Genomic DNA, 19825 nt, shown 5'->3' on the forward strand with positions numbered 1-19825 from the left:
GTAAGATCAGATGGCAGTGTACCTTAGAGGAAAGTACCAGACTAGGGGGCAGTGGACTGGTCTCTACTGTTAGTTCTTCGACTGCCAAACTGGCTTTGTGACTGTGGACTAGATATTTGATCCCTCTGAGCCTCAGTTTTCCCATCTATAAAATGGTGATAATGATATCTATCCAGTATACTTCAAAAGGTTTTGGGGATCGAACAAAATAGTGCATGTAAAAGAATATTACAAAGCAGAGGACTTCCCTGGTGGTCCAGTGGATAAGACTCCGTGCTCCCAATTTAGGGGTCCCGGGTTTGATCCCTGGTCAGGGAACTAGATCCCACATGCCACAACTAAGACCCGGCACAGCCAAATAAATAAATATTTTAAAAAATATATTACAAAGCAGAAATATGCATTGGGGGATTACGCTTAGAGGGCCTGCTGTGTCCCAGGCACTGTGCTAGCTCTTTAACAGCACTGATATTATTTCTGGCCATGACGACAGCTCGCAGAAAGCCTGGGCTTTAGGCTGTATTTGTATCACATTTGTTGCTTGGGCTGTGACTCTGACTTGCCCAGGACACTTACTGGACCTGACCTGGTGTCTTTACTCTCCATTGCAGGAAGATGAGAGACTGCTTTGGCACCAGCACTAGTACCATGAGTCCCTGCACTGGTTAAAGCCATCACCACGGCCTGGGCAGGCAGCAAGGTAAGAAGAGAGGCCAGTCCAGGCGAGCTCCAGGGAGGTGAATGCATTTCCGCCTCAGCTGCTGCCGGGGGAAAATCCCAAGCACACAAACAAGTCGAGGCAGTGCATCTGGGTCCTCCTACCCTCCCCTCACTCCAGGACCCAGAGGAAGGGCTTGCTTCCCCTCCAAGTGTTCCAGCTAGCTCCCTCCCCCCCTGACCAGGACTCTTCCAAGTTATAAAAAAATGAGACACTGGTGGGGAGCAGAACAAGTCCACTCACTGTCTTCTCCCTTCTCCCCTCTGAGCTGTTGAAGCGAGTTCCCAGGAGCAGCCCAGAGCCCTTGTCTGACTGGGAGGGAGGTAGGAGGAGTGGAATGCGTGCAGAGACCGAGCTGATCAAAAGACAGTGCTGTTTCGTGAAAGCCTCCCAGAACTGAGGGAGAGAGAGGGAGACAGCGAGGGAGGGGTCGGGGGAGAGAAAGGGAGGGAGAGAGAGAAAGGGAGGGAGGGAGGGAGAGATCGGGAGCGAGCGCTGGTGAGAACAGGGTCTCCATGACGACTGGCCTGGCCGGCCAGCAGTGCTCCGCTCATTTGGCTGGAAGGAGCGCCACGAAAGGTCAGAGGAAGGAGCCGTGGGAAGCTCTCAGCAGGTATCCGAGCCGGAGCGAGTGGATTTGGGGGCCCTGGGCTCCCTAACAGACTGTGGTGTGAGCCAAACTGCTGAGAATGGAGTGGGCAGGAAAGCACCGGGACTTTCAGGTAAGGTCAGCTCTGGGCTTGGATTGTTTTTCCTCCTTTCCTGGCCAGTCTTGGGCTGTTTTCTGGGAGGCAGGCAAGTGTCTGTACTCTGTGCTCGGAGTTTGGGGCTCAGGAATGATGTCATGCTCCAACAGTTGGATTCTATTAGCTTAAGGAGGAGGGAAACAGCCAATTTTCTTGACTTTGCAGATCTAGCTGATCTCACTCTTACTGAACCTGAGGTGTTTAGACTTCACTATAGGAATCATCATCTTACTTTTATTTAGCACAAAGTCTCAGGATATTTTACAGGAAGGGTCTTTTATGTAGAAAAATGAGTTATCATCACTCCAGCATTGTGTTTGTAGTTCTTACGTGGAAACTCCAGTGTCTTTTGAGTGGCTTGGTTTGTTCTAGTGAACACTGTCTGTTTTGTCTCTTGGTGCTGCTATGTCTGACCTAATGAAAAAAAAAAAAAGCGAATTAACTCAGCTGGGAGCCTGTGGTGAGCTCCAAGTCTCTCCGGAGTAGTTATTAGGACAGAGAGACTGTCCTAGGGATATCTGAACGGGGGTCGGTCTCTCTCTCTGGCCCCCAGGTAGCTTGGTAAGAAGCAAGCTGTCCTCCTTCATTAATAAAGTCCATCACAGGCTTTCCTTAGACAATACATGGGGTGGAGGCAGGTGGTGTCTGGGGGCTGGGGGACCTGCAAAGAGGTTTTTCTTATCCAGATATCTCAGAGTGAGCTGCTGCTAAGAGCTAGGTTACCTGAGGAGACATGAAGTGCTGTGGTTGTGCTGAATGGATTCCTTGGTTAATATTTTAACCAACTCTCAGGGCATGCGGTGTCCATGCCGCACGCCCCTTCTACACTGTCCTGTGTTTCGGTAAAACTTGTTCTGACCTAGAGGACTAGTGTGTGGTGAACTCATTGTGGCCTAGGAGAGGAGACTGTTCCAGAAAGGCACTTTCATAGGTGATGAGGTAGCTAAGGTTGTCAGTGATCTTATCAGGAGGGTTAACGCAGTGGACACTCCCTGCAGTGGAGACCCATTGGGATGTGCTTCCGCTTCAGCCATGTTATATCTTAAACTTACTGCTGGGCCTCAGGAAACTTGGTGGGTGCCTTTGGTTTCTCTGTGGGATGAGGGAATAGCTGCCATCCTGGCTCTTTGGTTTTTCTTCTTGAACTTTCTGAACAGAATGTCTTTTGTACTCTGGCAAACAATGAGGGGGGCCTTCTGATTAACTTCGGGTCAGCTTGCCAATGAAAGTACTGGCCATGTCCCCAAGCGGGCTCCCTGAATGTGGACTTGTGTACATCATTGTTGTGGCCCGAGGCTCCATAAGGGTGAACTCCATGGCCCTGGACCTCAGACGGGCCGCTTCTAAAGTGATGCCTCCTTTCACTGCACTCCAGGGCTCCTCTGCTTGGTTGACACCTCGGTTAACTGGGGGGATGTGGCATGGCGCTGTTGGCTGGGACTCAGGTTGGGGGATGTGAAGAGGAGGCCTCTCTGAGTCAGTGGCCCCTTCGGTGGACAGCGCAAATCCAGGATCTCAGTTCTCCTCTACTCGTGTGGATGTGTTTGGGCAGCTCCTCCAATTTTATGGCCCCCGCACATGTGAAGAGGGCTAGCAGATGATCTTTCTTTTGGTGTAGCAGAATGAATAATGGATTTGGGTTTAGGAGACGTGAACTGTGGCCAGGTTCTGCTACTTACCATAAAGGTAGCCATGGGCAAGACCCTCAGCCTCTACGACCTTCAGATTTATTGGCTGTGAAATGGGGATAATGATAATAGCTCCTTCATAGGACTGTTGCGGGGAGCAAATGAAATAATTTCCATGAAAGTAGTTTTAAACAAGTCAAGTCCTATATGATGTAAGATGTTATGAATTGACACTTGACGGATGGTCCCTCTCTCTTCTGGAAAGTCACTTTGTTCTGGTTTTCCCATTTATAAAGTCCCTTCTTCTCTTTTGCATTTATAAATAAAAATGAGAAAATCCTTTTAAAACTTCTTCAAGATGTGAAAAGAAACAAATAGTGCTTTCTTTGGGTTGGGAAGTTTAGTGATGTTCACTGTAGACTTTGAGCCATAAACGATCCTTCAGAGATGAAGCTTTCCTTGGGTCACCTGACTCACATGTTTTAGTATGGAGGAGAGGGATTCCAAGAGACCCTTTGCTTTTCCCACAGCTGCCTGGCGCTTACGGAGTCATAGATTTTAGAAGGTGGAAGAGAGGCTACTGGTTGCCAGGGCTGGTTCCCTCATCCTGTTAGGTTCTGCTGGGGAAACTGTTTCGAGTGAGCAGGGAGGCCTTTCTCCTCTGTTTTGGGTTTGAAAGGCAGGGTTCTAACTGGCAGGAAGTGTTATTGCTCTGAAAGGTATAACAGAGGGGGCTAGGCAGCTCTTTTAGGAACCTGTGGCTACAGCTTAGAGGGAAATAAGAAAGAAACAAGGAAGTGGGAATTCCGAGGGCAGAGATACTCGATATGCTGTGGGACTGTGCAAGGAACAGAATAGCAGGGGAGTGGAGCCTCTGGGCAAGGGCGTCCCAGCTCTGTCCTCAGAGACTCCGGGAGGCTCCTGGCATACTAGGTGGGAACACGGGGAGGGGCTGGCACCCCACCTGCAGCCGCAGCTTTTGTTGTAGGGCAAGGGCACACCTGCCAGCCAGGCCCTGGAGTAGTGCCTTGGAAGAAGCCCCTGAACAGACAGACTTTTTTTTTTTTTTTAAAATAACGGAGCCTTTTTTCCAGGTGAATCTTGTCACAGCAGCCTCTACAGCCTGAGGGGAAGCTGTCCACAGCTTAGCTTGGGGCTGCAGCTGTTCCCCACTCCTTGTCAGTCCAGTTTCCCAGAGCTGAGTCACAAATCGGATCCCTCCATGTTCCTTAAGGATGAAAAAGTAACATTCCTGTTCTTACGCCCTCTCTCCCCCTTCCTTTACTCCTCTTCTTGCACTTTCTCACCCTGGGCTCCTTCTCTCTGTAAAATTAGAATAATCAGTTACCCAGGGAAGTTGCAATTCTGAAATACTTTGGAGGACAGGCCAAGGCCGTCCTCAGTTCTGCTGGCTCTGCCCCTGTCCCTGGAATGCAGGGCTTGGGTGTACCATTTGGACGGGCACCACAACTCCGGATATCACAGCCACACTGCTGGCCCGGGACTAAGAGAGGCTGCGCCCCGTCCCCACCTCACCTGATTCTAAGGACTACTTCCGGGAGATAGGAACCTGAGAGAGGTAGAGGGTCCGAGTCCTGGGCTGTCCAAAGCACCTCCCTGCAAGCTGGCAGGACTGAGAGGCTGAGAGCATGTCATCCTGTTGCCTCTCTTAGCTGTTACCTGTCACTGCCCTGGAGACTCCTGATTTCTCATGTTGGGTCCAAGAGAGTTTGCTGAGGCAGTCAAGCAAAGGGAACGAGTGTGGAGCCTGGGGGAGGCTGGGCAGCAGCCCTGCACGGCTTTGGCTTGTCTTCCTTCTGTCCCTCCACCTTAGCTTGGGAGAGCAGGCTGTAGGGAGGGGGCCTCGCAGGAACCATGCGAAAGTGGAAAAGGGGCCAGGAGGGCATGGAAGAAAAAAAAATGACCACCTGGCACGGTCTGCAGAGAGTTCTCTTTCTGTGGGAAAACTTGCACGAGTGTGTGGCTTCTTCTGGGGGTGGGGAGGGAGACTGTGCATCTCTTTTGTGCTGGGGAGAAGCTGCTCTGTGCACCTGTCCCAGTAGGTGGGTGGGGTGAAATGCTGGGTGTATCCATCTGAGGGGAACATGCCATGTGATACTGTCCGATAGAAAACATCCAGGGTCTCTGTTTCTAGCCATGGGCCCTAGAAAACTGGCCTGCATGTGTGTATGTGTGTGTTGAGGGGAGAGGAAGATGCTGAATGAGTCTAGACTACCTTATTGAAGGATTTCTCCAAAGATCCCTTCTCATTTTTTTTGGCTCAGGTATACTGCTGTTGAGGGGCTGTTGAAATGATCGCAATACTCTTCTCTGAAAACTGCCTGAATCTTAGATTGCACTGTCTCTGTAAAGGGTGAATTATATGCAATCAGGATATGAAGCCTTCTTAACCAAAGCTGACCTGTTCCTAAGAGTTTGTCATGAAACCACCTGTTTCTCAAAGATCCAGACTCTTTTTCTGTGTGACTTGTCACTGAAGGGATTAGCATGTGAGCTGGAGATTGGCTAATAGGAAGCATCACAGTGGATGAAGGACTATTTGAACCTGGGAAAAAGGAGATAAACATAGGGTTATGGGAGATAAGATCTGAAGCAGTAGGAAGATTACTAGAAGGAACAGGAGAGAGGCCCTGGGAGGGGGATTGAGGAGAAGGTAGTTCTCAGGGACAGGAAGGGTGATAGAGGGTGTACCTGGGCTGACCTAGGAGGCCTTTGTGATACAGCAGAATGCTGGCCCGCCCCCAGGGGCTCAAAGAGGCAGTGTTGTGTAGGTCCTAGCAAGCACTGGGAAGGCAGGAGTGGGTGGGGGCGGCTGGCACTGCGGTCAACAGCCCTGTTCATTTGCTCTTTGGGCTCAGAGACATCTCTGGTGCCCATATGTTCTCTTGGTCTGTTTACCCATTTAGTCAGTGAATACAGAGGGTCTGGGCCAAGAGCTGGGGAGGATCTAAAAAAGTATCAAGTGTGGGATTTATCCCATATATATATTGTATTACTTGTTGTAGTATAGTTATTTCCTCCCCAGTGTGAGCCTCTGTCCGTGTGACTGAGAAGAAACACAGACCTACTGAAGTTTTAGGTTTTGATGGTAGGGTTAATGGCTATCTCATGCTTTAGACTGGGAAAAAGGAAGAGGGTCTGACTCTTAGACTCTGATTTGAAGCACTGTTTGAGTAATGGGAGAGAGCCCACTAAAGGACTGGAAATAGGAGGAGGGTGTTCAAGGCTTCTCTGACAGTGTCTGACCATGGTGTGTGTGTGCAGGGGGTGGGGAACGGGAAAAGGGAAATGGGAAAATTGGAAAGAAAACTATAAAGTCAGCTAGTTTCTAGAACTCTTTAGCTTTGTTTGAGGAACTGATTTTGGTATGTTCATTCATGTCTTGGAACACAGGCTCCCTTATGGAGTTCTGACAACTGAGTTTTATAGATTGCTTTTAAGTGAGTCAACCTGTAATGTGTTTGTTCAACTCTCAGTGACTATTAGATATTCAGTGAGTGTATGGTGCTGCCTTAGAGCAGCTCTGATGGAACTATTTGCACATAATGAGAGTATCTTACATGCAGTGCAGTGAAGTGATTAAGGGCTGCAACTCAGGGGTCATATAAACATAGGTTTAGAATCTGACATTACTCTTTACTAGCTGTGTGACCTTGGGTAATTTATCTAATCTCTCTGAGTTCCAGTTTTCTGTGAGGCATCTGTAAAATGGGTATAATAATAACTCTTAGCTTGTTACAGTTGTGGTGAGGATTGAATGAAATGATACACGTAAAGCTCTCAGGCCAGTGCCTGGCACACAGTAAATGTTCAGTGCTTTCCATTATTATTATCAACCTGGAGCAGCTCTTTGAAGAGAGTAAGGCTGGAATCTCTTAATCAGGTTGGGGTTACTATGCTAGGAAAGTCAAATCATATTCTTCTTTTAGAAGGAGTGTATGCTTTGTACTTTATTCATCTCTCTGTCAAGACCCCAGGAGAGTTTCTGACGTGGTCCTTCTCAACCCAGCTTCATAGGCTCAGCTCTACCCTCTTGTAGGATGCTTACCCTTCATAGTCATGGGAGTCTAGAACTGCTTCTTGCTTGCCCCTTTCCTACAGGCTGGCCCAGGTAGGACCTTGAGGTCCTCCTTAACACAGCATTGGAGGCCCTTCCCAAGCTGCTCTCAGTGCTCTGGACACTGGCTACCCTAGCACTTCTCACCTCTGCTTCCATGAATTCTATCCTGTATCCTTCAAGACCCAGCTTAGAACATAGGCTTTGCAGCCAGCTCTGGAGGTTCATAGTCTGGCGCTTCCTCTTACTATCTGTGGACCTCTGGAGTTAACCTTTGTAAACCTTAGTGTCTTTATCTGTAAATTGGGAGTAATATTACCCATCTTAAAGATCTGTTGCAGGGGTTAAATGAGATAATTTACATAAAGCACTTAGCTCAGTTTCTGGCACACATACGCTCTCAAAAAATGCTAGCTGTTGGGGCTTCCCTGGTGGCACAGTGGTTGGGAGTCTGCCTGCTGATGCAGGGGACACGGGTTCGTGCCCTGATCTGAGAAGATCCCGCATGCCGCAGAGAGGCTGGGCCCGTGAGCCATGGCTGCTGAGCCTGCACGTCCGGAGTCTGTGTTCCGCGACGGGAGAGGCCACAACGGTGAGAGGCCCGCGTACCAAAAAAAAAAATGCTAGCTGCTTCTGCTGTTAGAGATCTCTCCCTCCTATGAACTTCTCTGCCCACATACAGGAGTAGAAAGAGCCCTGGCCAGGTAGTAAGCAGGTCTGAGCTTTAGTCCTGGCTCTAGCTATGACTTGCTGGGTAACTTTGGGGAAGTAACTTGGCTTCTCTAGGCTTCAGTTTCCTCTTCCAGGAAGTGGGAGGTTTGGACTGAGTGTTTTCGTTGACATTCTGACTTGACTCTTGATATGCATTATCTTATCTTGCCAACTAGATTTCCCTAAAGTCCTATGAAGCTAAGTAAAATATTTGATACATTTTATTTCCTCAGACTGACCAACATACTTAATTTATGCTTAAAAACATATTTGGGTAACTTTTTTTTTTTTTTTTTTTAACCCCATCAGCTGGATTCTAGGAAGCATTTTGCCTTGGTTCGTATAACTTGGAGACTGGGAACTTGTTCTCAGCTGCATAGGGCTTGGTTGCAACAACTTGCAGAGAGGCTCTAGCCCTTAGTAAGTTAGAAGGTCTCCCAGGTCATTAAGAAAGGAGGTGGTGGTTTCACTTAGTGCCTCTGGAAAAATTTTGGTCAACACATGTTTGGAGTACTCATTTGTTCTGCTGTAAAGACTTAGACCAGCTCTGTGAATAAATGCGGCCAACACTGTTTCCTTCTCTCAGTGGAGAAAACTGGCAGTGTTTTTTGACAGACCCTCTCTCCTTTAGAGTCTGGAGTGAGCCAGCTGTGCTCAGAGACAAACCTGTGTGTTAAGGGAAGAGCCATCCAATGAAAGAGTGATGTCTAGAGCCTGGTCGGGCTGTCGGGGTTCACATTCTGGCTCTGCCACATCCCAGCTCTGTCGCCTTGGGTAAGGTACTTAGCCTCCCATGCCCCAGTCCCTCTTCTATAGAATGGAAGTGGTAATAGTACTATTTCATAGGGTCGTGGTGAGGCCTAAATGTCAAGTGCTGAGAATAGCACCTCGTATCTAGCACTTTATGCAATGTGAGCCATTATAGTTATATTTATTATTCCCTCGTAAGCCAAGCAGACTTTGTTTCTGAGTGGCTAGTCTGTCTGTCCAGTTTGTTCTGCTGAGAAATGTGAGGCGCTATCCCCTTCCTCCATGTCTTGGACAGATATCTAGTATCGGCAGGGCAGTAGTAAGTGACCCCTGTCAGTACAGAGGTCATAGCTCTTGTACCTTGCTTTTGTAAAGAATTATGTAAACCAGAGGGGGAATCTGGCGGAACAAAGGAGCATCTAGGTTGAAAGGACCCTCTCTGATGAGTAATGCATGTTCTGTGGCAGAGCCCTGAGCAAAAGAGCAAGAAGGGAAGTGGGCTGAGGCAGAGTGTAAATTCAGGGGCAGAGAGAGCTAGGGAACGAAGAGCGGTGACTCTCCCCAGGCAAATGGTTGTGGCTAAGACAGTGAGGTGTATAAGAAGCTCCTGGCACTTTATCTTCCAGGAGACACGTTGCCTCCACAGCCCCAGGTGGGACTTGCCCCCCACAGTGAACACTGAGACCAGTCTCGGAGGAGCGGTGGATTGGGACGGGGAGGTTCTAACCTGTTCCTCACAAGGAGTAGTACCGAATAGCTTGGTGCATCTTATCTACAAGTGTAATTATAAAGAGATTTCCTTGTTCAACTGCAAGAAACAGGACCTTTTGCTGCCGTATTTAGCAGCATGTTTTAAGTCCCTCAAATCTCCTTTGAGTGCTACCAAAGCTCTCAGCTTTGTTGTTATCTCTTGTTGAGCTAGAGTCTGGGAAGGTCATATCAACAGTGCCAATTTATGGGCCTGCTGAACCCAGGCTGGCCTAGGGCAGAATGGGGAGTTCCTGGGAGTAGGTGCTTCACAGATTTTCCCTTTGAATGAGCCTGTTTATAATTTAAGGTTCCTTTTGCTTTAGAAGACCAAACTCTGTGGATTAGGGTCAAACATTTTATTTCTTCCGCAGTTTTGCTTCTGTAGGCTCCCAGAGGCAGGAGCTCAGTCTCTACAGTAGCTCCCTGTACAATCAGGAGGCGCTCAGCCTTGATGGTACTTTCAGCTACCAGCACTATGCCTCACACTCCTCACTGGAGGTGAGTTTTCCTGGCACAGAGTTATGTCAGACTCCCCTACCTCATTTAGTTTATTAGCGATTTTTGACCTATCGTGTGTTCTGAGGGAGTGATTAAAAGAAGTGAAGGGCTTCCCTAGTGGTGCAGTGGTTAAGAATCCGCCTGCCAATGCAGGGGACATGAGTTCAAGCCCTGGGCCAGGAAGATCCCACATGCCGTGGAGCAACTGAGCCCGTGCGCCACAACTACTGAGGCCCTCGCGCCTAGAGCCCGTGCTCCACGACAAGAGAAGCCACCGCAATGAGAAGCCCGCGCACCACAATGAAGACCCAATACAGCCAAAAAAAAGAAGTGAAGACCACAGTGTGCAGAAACCACACGTGGGGCCTTGTACTCATTTGTAGGGATCTAAGAATAAGAAGGTCAGACCCATGTGTACCTATACTTTGTCACTTGGCAAATGGATGCAAATAGGGAAAGGAAATTAAAGAACCTGACTGACCCTGGCACCTATAAAGAAGTGTGGTATTTGAATGCAAAAGGAAAGTACCTGGGGTAGCTGAGTTGAACTTGGCAATGTCAGTGACCTTGGTTTGCAGTCTGTGACTTCACTAACTCAGAGAACTGAGGCTTTGGAATCTAGAAAGGAAAGAGAGCACTGAAGTTTATTTTCTTTGCCCCCCTCTAACCCCCAGATTTACTCACCCCTTTGGGTTCCAACATAAGTGGAAATGCCACATAAATTGCTGTTTTTGGAATGGAGTGGGCAGCACTGTCCTCTGTGGGACCCGGTCTCTCTGGGTTGTGAGTCATCACTGCTGCTCAGGATTGGGTTACCGCTCAACTGTGCTGGGAGAGCCAGCTGTGAGGATACTGGTGGTAAGAAGGACGGTGGGTTTTCTTAACGCTGAGTAAGTGCGCAAAGGGAAGTGGCAGGGGTCAAATTAAAAAGAAAACAATGAGGAACAACTGGAAAATTTTGTTGTATTTAAATCTCATTAAATGGAAGTAGAAAAGCTTCTTTTTTTTTTTTTAAAATTTCAAAACCCACATCTGTTTGGTAAACCCAGGTGGGTTTCAAAAGCAATGCTATCCAGACTCCTTTTCATCTGAAAAATACCCAAGGTCACATGTCTCCATAGCTTTGCTGGAAGAATTTGAGCCCTGGGAAGCTGTAGAAACTAAAGGAGAAAACCATGGAGTTACATGTATTTTACCACAATAAGAAAAGTTGGTGGGGAGAAAAAGAAAGCTGTGGAGATTGCAACACTTATGACGTCGTCCTGGCCCCGATAGCAGTTATTGTCAGTGGGGGAGTTGGGATGATTTATCCATTTGTGTTCCCTAAGGGTTTATTTCTCCCCAGCCCTTTCTCTTAATTTACATTCTTTCCTTGAGATCCCACTGGGGGGGCAGGGAGGGTGTCCAACTCTGCCTCTCTTGTTTAGAAACTTTTTATTTATTCATTCATTCAGTACATCTTTATTGAGTAGCCATCCTGTTCTAGGCACAGTTCTCTATGCTGGGGATGTAGAGGTAACTAACACAGCAAAGTCCTTGTGCCATGGGGGGGCAGTAAGTAAAAAATCACACAAATCAATAAATGAGATAAAGATAGTGATATGAGCCATGAAGGAAATAATGGTGATATAAAAGAGAGAGAAACAGGAACTTAAAAAAATTTTATTTATTTATTTATTTATTTATTTAGTGTGTGTATTTTGGGCTGCGTTGGGTGTTTGTTGCTGCACCCAGGCTTTCTCTAGTTGCGGCGAGTGGGGGCTGCTCTTCGTTGTGGTGTGCTGGCTTCTCCTTGCAGTGGCTTCTCTTGTTGCGGAGCACGTGCTCCAGTAGCTGTGGCATGCGGGTTCAGTAGTTGTGACTCGTAGGCTCTAGAGTGCAGGCTCAATAGTTGTGGTGCACGGGCTTAGTTGCTCTGCGGCATGTGGGATCTTCCTAGACCAGGGTTCGAACCTGTGTCCCCTGTGCTGGTAGGTGGGTTCTTAACCACTGTGGCACCAGGGAAGCCCGAGAAACAGGAACTTGATAGCTATTTTCAAAAGAGAAGTTAGAGGAGACCTCTCTGAGAAGATGACATTTGAGCTGCAAGTTCAAGGATGAGAAGAAGCTGTGAATGTGAAGATTTGGGGAAAGTACATTCCTGGAAGAGGGAACAGCAAGGCAAAGCCCCTGAGGTAGGAAAGAGCTTGGCATGTTGAGAGAACAGAAAGTCGCCATTGTTAGAATATAGGGGGCAGGTGGATGTAGGGGGGTATAAGATGGTAGAGGCTAGTTCAGGTAGAGCCTTTTGGCCATGGTAAGGAGTTTGGAAAACCAGTATGAGGGGTCTATATTCTAGGTGTGGCACAACTAGGGATAAAGTGTCAAAATATGGGGAAATAGAAGGGAGCTGGAGTGGGGATAGACACATAAATGATTAGCTAAAGGAAGTTGAATAAATATAATTCAATTCTGCATAATTCTTGGGATCAATATGTGTTTTAAAAATTTCTGTAGATTTTAGATTTGTGGTATATCATTAGTAGAATGAATGCTTACTCTATTCTAGACATTGTGTTTTACTAGGCGTTTTCACTTGCATCATTTTAGCAAATTCTCACAACAATCCATGAACGAATTTGTTGGTATTCTCCTGTCTACAGCTGAGGAACTCAGACTGGCTAACTTGGTTAAAATCCAAATCTAAGTCTGTATGATTCCAAAGCATGTGCTCTTTCTATATCCCCACTCTGATTGATGCCACCTCCTCTTAGTTATCCAAAATAGTTAATGAGCATTTTTTTCCTGAATTGTTAAGTGTTGTTTACTGTCATGTTCTCCTTTCTGTCCATTGGAAGCTAGGATAGATTTTGGATGTTTGTGGGGTTGAGTGAGGTTTTTTTTCCCATCTTTTTCTGAAAGGAGTACCAGGTTAAATATTGAGACTACCAGTGCATATCAAAACCTGGAGAGGGTGGGGTGTGTGACAAGACTTGGAAACAGCCTGAATCACCTCTCTTTACCTGGGTAGGAAGAGTGATCTTTCTGATCAGTACTCCACAATTAGCTCATTAGATGTCCTATTATGATCCCCCCTATTTTGTAGTAAGAAGATGGAATTTGGTTTTGGAAAATTTAAGTAATTTGTCAGTAAACTAGCATTTGTAAGTAAACTCTGATTTTCTAGTTCACAGGTCTTTTTTTTTTTTTTTTGCGGTACGCAGGCCTCTCACTGCTGTGGCCTCTCCCGTCGCGGAGCACAGGCCCTAGACGCACAGGCCCAGCGGCCACGGCTCACGGGCCCAGCTGCTCCGTGGCACGTGGGATCCTCCCGGACCGGGGCACGAACCCGCGTCCCCTGCATCGGCAGGCGGACCCTCAACCGCTGCGCCGCCAGGGAAGCCCTACAGGTCTCTTTTAGAGTCCTCAAGTTTGCTGGCAATGTTTGAGGAAAGAAATTTGTTAGGCCATAACTTTCACTTGCTGGGAATTGAACATTGACTAGTTTCTGTTGGTAGACACTTCTTTTTCAAGGGACTGATCCTGTTTTGGATTCTATAAATCAAGGGTGAGGATTCTGAAATGAAAATGTATAGGGTGTTTATAAACTTTCAGTCCTTGGTGTTCATGAGATCTGTGTTCAGCCTGGTTCACCAGCTAGATGGAATAGTTTGTGAAGGGCAGAGCAGGGTGAGATTGAATTTCAGATGTAACATGGATTCCTGACACATAGAGGAATTTCTTTTTTAAGTAATGGGATTCTGCTTTCCTGTTTCCCCTATCCCTGTCTGTTTTAGTAACTACTTTGCTTCTGAAGGAAAAGCTCTGTGGTTAGGAAAGACTCCTTGAGAGAATGCTTTTATCTCCAGCACCTCTTCACTGAGCCTGCACCTACCATGAGCAGCGACACACAGATGAGCTAGTGGGAGGCCGAAAAGATTGGTGGAGGTCAGAACTTGAAGTGTTTGAACCCTCCAGGAATTGGGGAATCGTTGTTCTTCTGAAAGCAGGAAAGGAACACAACTGGGTTGAGTTGGTAGAAAAGAAACCTATGAGACCATGTGGAAGATAGAATTGGAGTGGGAAGAAACTTGTCTGTCTTATTGGGTGTAACTAGAGAGGTAATATTCCAGTTCCCCAAAATTCATTTAAAGCAGACTGTAAGGGAAGTCTGGATGGTGGGGAGGGAGGGTCTGTGCTCCAGATGACAGAGCTCTCTAGGGCCTTAGAGCAGTGGTGTTCAGACGTGAGCTGCCCCCAGCTCACCTGGAAATCTTGTTTCTAGTTCAGTAGGTCTGAAGTGGGGCCTGAGAATTTCCATTTTCAACAGGTTTCTAAGTTGCTGCTGCTGCTGCTGGAGGTTAGGAACCACTGCTTAACAGGCTCAGCAGCTGAGAGTCAAGTGAGGGTGAGAGGGCCAGATGTTAACTGGTGTGCCTTCTTCATTCACTTAGAATTTCATGTCTACACTTTAGAATCTCTTGGGTCACTAACCCCATAACATCAACAAAGCCTGGTCAAGGTTCGTGCCCTCTGTCCCTAGGACTCTTCTCACAATATTCCTGTCACCTCTGCATGAGGTTTTCAGCTGTGTGCTTGTCTCTAAACAGCTGTTTACTGTTTTTTGGAAAATGCCTGTCCTGGGCACGTGATTCTTTTCAGATAGGTGACCTTAATGGCAGGATAAGCTCTCCCCTGCCCTTCAGCACAGCTACCTGATTGGCAGGACTGTTTCGGGGACTGCACGGCAGGCTCAGCGTTGAGTGTGTTCTGTTGATTAGCCAAGTTTACACAGGACATGCCTGGGAGATTATCTCTTTAGCCTGGGAGTTGAATTTCAAGGGCAAAGTCCACAGTTGGCAGCTGATAGGCTGAGAACACCTGGACAGGGGATTTCACTTGGCTTTCACCTAGCCAGGCCTCAGTGCCTCTTCCCACAGAGGTCAGGTTTTTTGCTTGTCTGCTGCCCAAGCAGGTAACTTCGGGATGCTTCTCCCAGAGCAGCATGGCTCCAGGCACTGCCCCTGGCTATCTCCTCAAGGACCTGTGACTTCAGGTGAGACATTAGACTTATTAGATACAAGCTGCCTTCTCTTCCGTGGAGTTCTCATTTCTTGATTCCCTGTGCTTGCTTCTCCCCTTGAGGGAGGATCTTCATCTCTCCTTCGTGGTCAGTGACTCTTAGATTTGCCCCAGGGCTCTTCTTTTCTTAGTTACCGTCGTTAGTCCAGAATTCTGCTTAAGTGTGGGAAGGGATATTAAAGGTTACCTGATTTACCTCTGCCCAACCTTTTTCATATCCCTGCACCCACAGAAAATGATGATTTTTGTAAGGTGCACTGGGATAAAAGGAGGAGGCTGCTGGTAACCCTGAGCTCTGGTGCTACCCCAGGGGTTGATGGAGTCTGCACAGCTGTAACCCATCCTTGGCATACTGATTGGGAACTCTGATCCGGTCCTAGGTGCATTAGAGCATAGCGGTGAGAAAACTGAGTGCCCAGGGTGGCAGAGCTAGGACTGGACTCAGATCTTTTCACTGCTGCTGATTCAGGGCATTGCTGTATACACAACACAAGAACTGTGAGGTGTTACAGTTTCAGACTAGCAAGCACGCATGAAACTGTCTCAGGCTAATTTTTGTTTAAGATTGTTTTCCTTTTTTTTTTTGTAACAAAAGCAATACATTTGTCCTAAAAACTTTTACAAAATAGAAAAATATATAAGTCTGAATAGGAACCTATCCTGTAAACCCATGACCCAGAAATATAATCATTGTTAACAGTTGTGTAACAATGGATTTTTTTTCTTACAATGCATTTGTATATACATTGACTTTATTTTTACAAAAAATGATTATACTCTAATAAAAGAAAAGAAAAGGAAAAAAAAGCATTGGCGACAGTGTGGAGGAATTTAGAACCCTTATACATTGCTGGTGGGAATGTAAGTGGTGCAGTTGTTGAGGGACTGAATTCTGTTGGTTCCTCCAAAAGCTAAAACTTGCCATATGACCCAGCAATTCCACTCCCAGGTGTAAACCCAACAGAAGTGAAAACAGGAACTCAGGTACTTTATGCCAGTGTTCATAGCAGCATTATTCACTGTCCCACAGGTGGAAACAACCCAAGTGTTCATCCATGAATGAATGAACGAAAATGTGGTGTATATGTACAATGGAATATTAGCCATAAAAGGGATAAAATTCTGATACATGCTACAACAGGGATGAACCTTTAAAACATTGTGCTAAGTGAAATAAATCAGACATAATAGGACAAATATTGTGTGATTCTGCTTACATGAAATGTCTATAATAGGCAAATTGATAGGGACAGAAAGTAGAGTAGAGGTTATCAGGAGCCTGGGGAGAGGGGAGAATTGGGAGCTCTTGCTTAGTGGTTACAGTGTTTCTGTTTGGGAGAGTGAAAGAGGTTTGGAAATAGTGGTGATGGTCACACAACATTGTGAATGTAATTAATGCCACTGAATTTTAAACTTAAAAATGCTTAAAATGTCAAATTTTATATGTATTTTAACACAGTAAAAAAAATGGTTGAAATTTCTTCTCTTGATAATTTACCTAGGCTGTTTTTCCATGTCAGTACATTAGTTTTAACAGCAGCACTCTGTTTCTTCAGGTGGATGTATCATAATTTATTTAACCAAACCTCTATGGATGGACATTTGAGTTATTTCCAGTTTTTCCTATTATAAACAGTGCTGCAATAAACAGCGGTATATAGCTGTCTTTGCCCAAGCGTTTGAGTACTTGTATTACATTAGGCAAAATTCCTAGAAGGGAAGATCTGCTGATTAAAGCTTATGCTCCTTTAAAATGTTAGTAAATATTGTCAAACTTCTTTCCAAAGAAGTAGCATCAATTTAGTTCTCATCAAAAGTATATTATGGGGCTTCCCTGGTGGCGCAGTGGTTGAGAGTCTGCCTGCCGATGCAGAGGACACGGGTTCGTGCCCCGGTCCGGGAAGATCCCACATGCCGCAGAGCGGCTGGGCCCGTGAGCCATGGCCGTTGAGCCTGCGCGTCCGACGGGCCTAGAGCTTGTGCTTCACAACAAGAGAAGCCACCGCAAGCCCGCATGCAGCAACAAAGACCCAATGCAGCCAAAAATAAATTAAAAAAAAAAAAAAGTATATTATGTTGCCTGTTTCCACCACACCTTTGCCAACATGAGCGTTACAGAGTGTTTCAATCTTCGCCAACCTGATAGGTGAAAAAGGCTTTCTTATTGTTGCTTTATTTAGGATTTCTTTAATTATTAGTGAGATTGAATACCTTTTATGCTCACTGGCAATTGTGCTTATTCTTATGTGAATTTTCTGTTCAAATACTTTGCTCAGTTTTGTATTTGACCATTATTTTTTCTTGTAGATTTCTAAGAGCTTTTACATACATATTACATTAGAACTCTTTGCCATATGTATTGCCGGTATTTTTCCCCTCAGTTTGTTTTATTTTAATTTTTGACTTTGTGCTAATTATTTGCCTTTCACATGTTTTAAATTTTTATGTAGGTCAATGTATGATATTTTCCTTCATGGCTTTTTTTCCCCCCTTTATGGCTTTTGAGTTGAATTTTGTGTCATGCTTTGAAAAATTTTATTCACTCATTAGAATTATAAAAATCATTCATTAATTTTTTTCTAGTGTTTTTATGGTTCCAGTTTTTACATTTAGACTGTAATTAAGTTTGTAGTAGGGTGAAGTAGGAATTAACTTTTATTGATAAAAAACCTAAAATAACCTTTTTTCCTATTTGTAAATTTCTGTTCACTTTAGTGTTTTTAGTGAGTGAGGCTACCTATATTCAAATTCTTATATTTCTTATTTATTGTGTACCATAACCATTGAAAACATTTTCTGCAACTTTTATAGAGGAACATTTCTGATTCAGTTTACAAAAAAAAAAAAAAAGGCTTTAATGAGAGATTCAGATCAAGAAGTTGTACCCAGGTCTTCTGATTCCCAATCCTGTTTTTTTGTTTGTTTGTTTTCTATTATTCTTACGCAACACAGCCAGATTCCTTTTCATAATGTTTTGGAATAATTGCATCACTCCCCTTCTGAAAATTTGACAGTGGATCCTGTATGCGATTGAATTTGACACACTAGACCTGGATGGTGACATAAAAGCCTGTCTCTTGAATTATACGTGGTGTGATGAGCTCAGCCTAGCTGAGGTGGGAGCAGGGTGGCAATTGCCTGTTAAATAAGTGCAGTTTGGTGCTGAGGAGATTCAGGGGCCAAGTCTGAAGGGATTTTAAGACCCAGGGAGGGTGTGACTATGGGAGGGGAGCTGCTGGAAAAAGTATGAAGAAACTTGGCTGCTAGAAGACAGATTAAGGAAGATTTTTGAAGTGAGAGAAGGAAGAGGAATAATGTTTATTGAGGACCCACTTATGTCCCAGGTACTCAACTAATAGGTCCCCCCAATTGTGTTTTAAAAGTCAGCTTTTAGCAGCCTAGGCTTGCTGCTTCTAAGGGTCATGAACCCAGAAAAGAAAGCCTTATTCAAGGTCAGAGTAAGTAAAATCCTGGAACCGGAAGTCAGGGTGTGAGAGGCCAAGGAGAGAACAGCATTGACCTGGCGTCATCTCTGCTCTTGTCAGCCAGAAGCTTAGACGGAAGTGTTTTTAGTGGAAGTAGACAAATACGGAAGCAGAAGGAGAGACTACTTCAGATCAGCAAAACACTCATTAGACCCTGGAGGACCAGCTGTATACAGACGTACAATCCCTACCCCTAAGGAACTAAATAGCTGTTTACTGGACAAGACATATACAAGATCAGTACACTACTGTGAGAATTATGCCACTATCCCAGTGGCACGGGGAGGAAAGGATTAATTCAGTCACTGGTGGGAAGACAGTGAGAAAGATAAGGGCAAAGCTGCACAGAGGGAATAGTGCTGGTTCAGATTTTGAAGTATGAATGGATTTTTTTTTTTTTTTTTAGTTTGTACCTTTTGGCCACTATGAATTGTTGTTTTTGAAATGGACAAGGCAAGGAGGGGCATTCCAGGTAGAGGGATTAGCATATGCAGAGACAGAGAAGAGTGAAGCAGTGTGTGCAAAGTTATGTGCACATAACTACTAATTGGTCATTTTTTCTGTGCGTAGTAGGACAGAGAGAGCAGCACTAAGATGAGACTGTAGAGACAGGCGTCGGAATAGCTCTTGTAAGGCAGGGTCTACCATTGTTCTGCGTACCAAGTCACCCCAAAACGTTGTGCATGTTTAAGCAATAATTTTATTATCATCTCTCATGGTTTTGGGGGTCTTGCTTGGGCTCTTCTCACGTACTTTTTTTCAGAAGGTGGCTGGGCTGGACTCATCAGAAGAATCAGTCACTCCCATGTGTGGTGCCTGAGCAGGGGAAACTCAAGCAGCTGGGGCCCCTCAGCTCTCTGGCTCCTACTACCCCCCTTCCCATCATTGCTCCCTGTGGCCCCTCCAGCATGGTGGCTCAGGACTGGGAGGCCGGCGCCTCTAGAGACTGGCAGAGGTTGCTGGCCCCATCTAACCTAGCCTGGGAAGGTAAGCACCTTCACACAGGCCACATTCTGTTCCTTGAGGTACTTACAGAGGCCCTTCCAGTTCAAGGAGAGAAATATCAAACAGTCTGTAAGCTTCTTTTGAAATCACCACAATCACACAGATTAATTTAAATTTTAAAACTGTAGGGCAGTTTTCCGCAGACTAAATTTTCATTGCCTACCATCTTCACAATATTATCATGGCCTCTCTGAACTATTATTTATCTATTTAAGTCAGCTAACTTTCAAACTTAAATTTATTTTAAAAGGAAACATTGTCTCACTTTCTTAAAGTGGAAAATCAATATAACTTGCTATACACAGAAGATAAGTTTTAAAGTAAATACAAGGAAAGCAAAAAATGTTGAAAAAATTTTGCCAGATACTGCTGTCTATGTGTGTCTCCTCTCCCTC

General features: G+C 45.6%; 1 protein-coding gene across 6 annotated transcripts in view; it reads left to right on the plus strand.

Moving 5' to 3' along the window:
- DENND2B (DENN domain containing 2B) overlaps positions 1 to 19825 on the plus strand; it is a 174147-nt gene that overhangs the window by 64474 nt on the left and 89848 nt on the right. For 5 of the 6 annotated variants that reach the window (XM_024757030.1, XM_024757029.1, XM_024757032.1 and 2 more), the window contains one exon: positions 612 to 700. The gene's annotated coding sequence lies outside the window, so the exon portion shown is untranslated. Of the gene's footprint in view, positions 1 to 611; positions 701 to 1240; positions 1441 to 19825 lie in introns of those variants that run through there. The other variant, XM_024757028.1, reaches the window with a different exon arrangement.

The sequence above is a fragment of the Neophocaena asiaeorientalis genome, unplaced genomic scaffold (genome assembly GCF_003031525.2).
Source record: "Neophocaena asiaeorientalis asiaeorientalis breed wild unplaced genomic scaffold, Neophocaena_asiaeorientalis_V1.1 scaffold504, whole genome shotgun sequence".
Taxonomy (NCBI): Eukaryota; Metazoa; Chordata; class Mammalia; order Artiodactyla; family Phocoenidae; genus Neophocaena; species Neophocaena asiaeorientalis.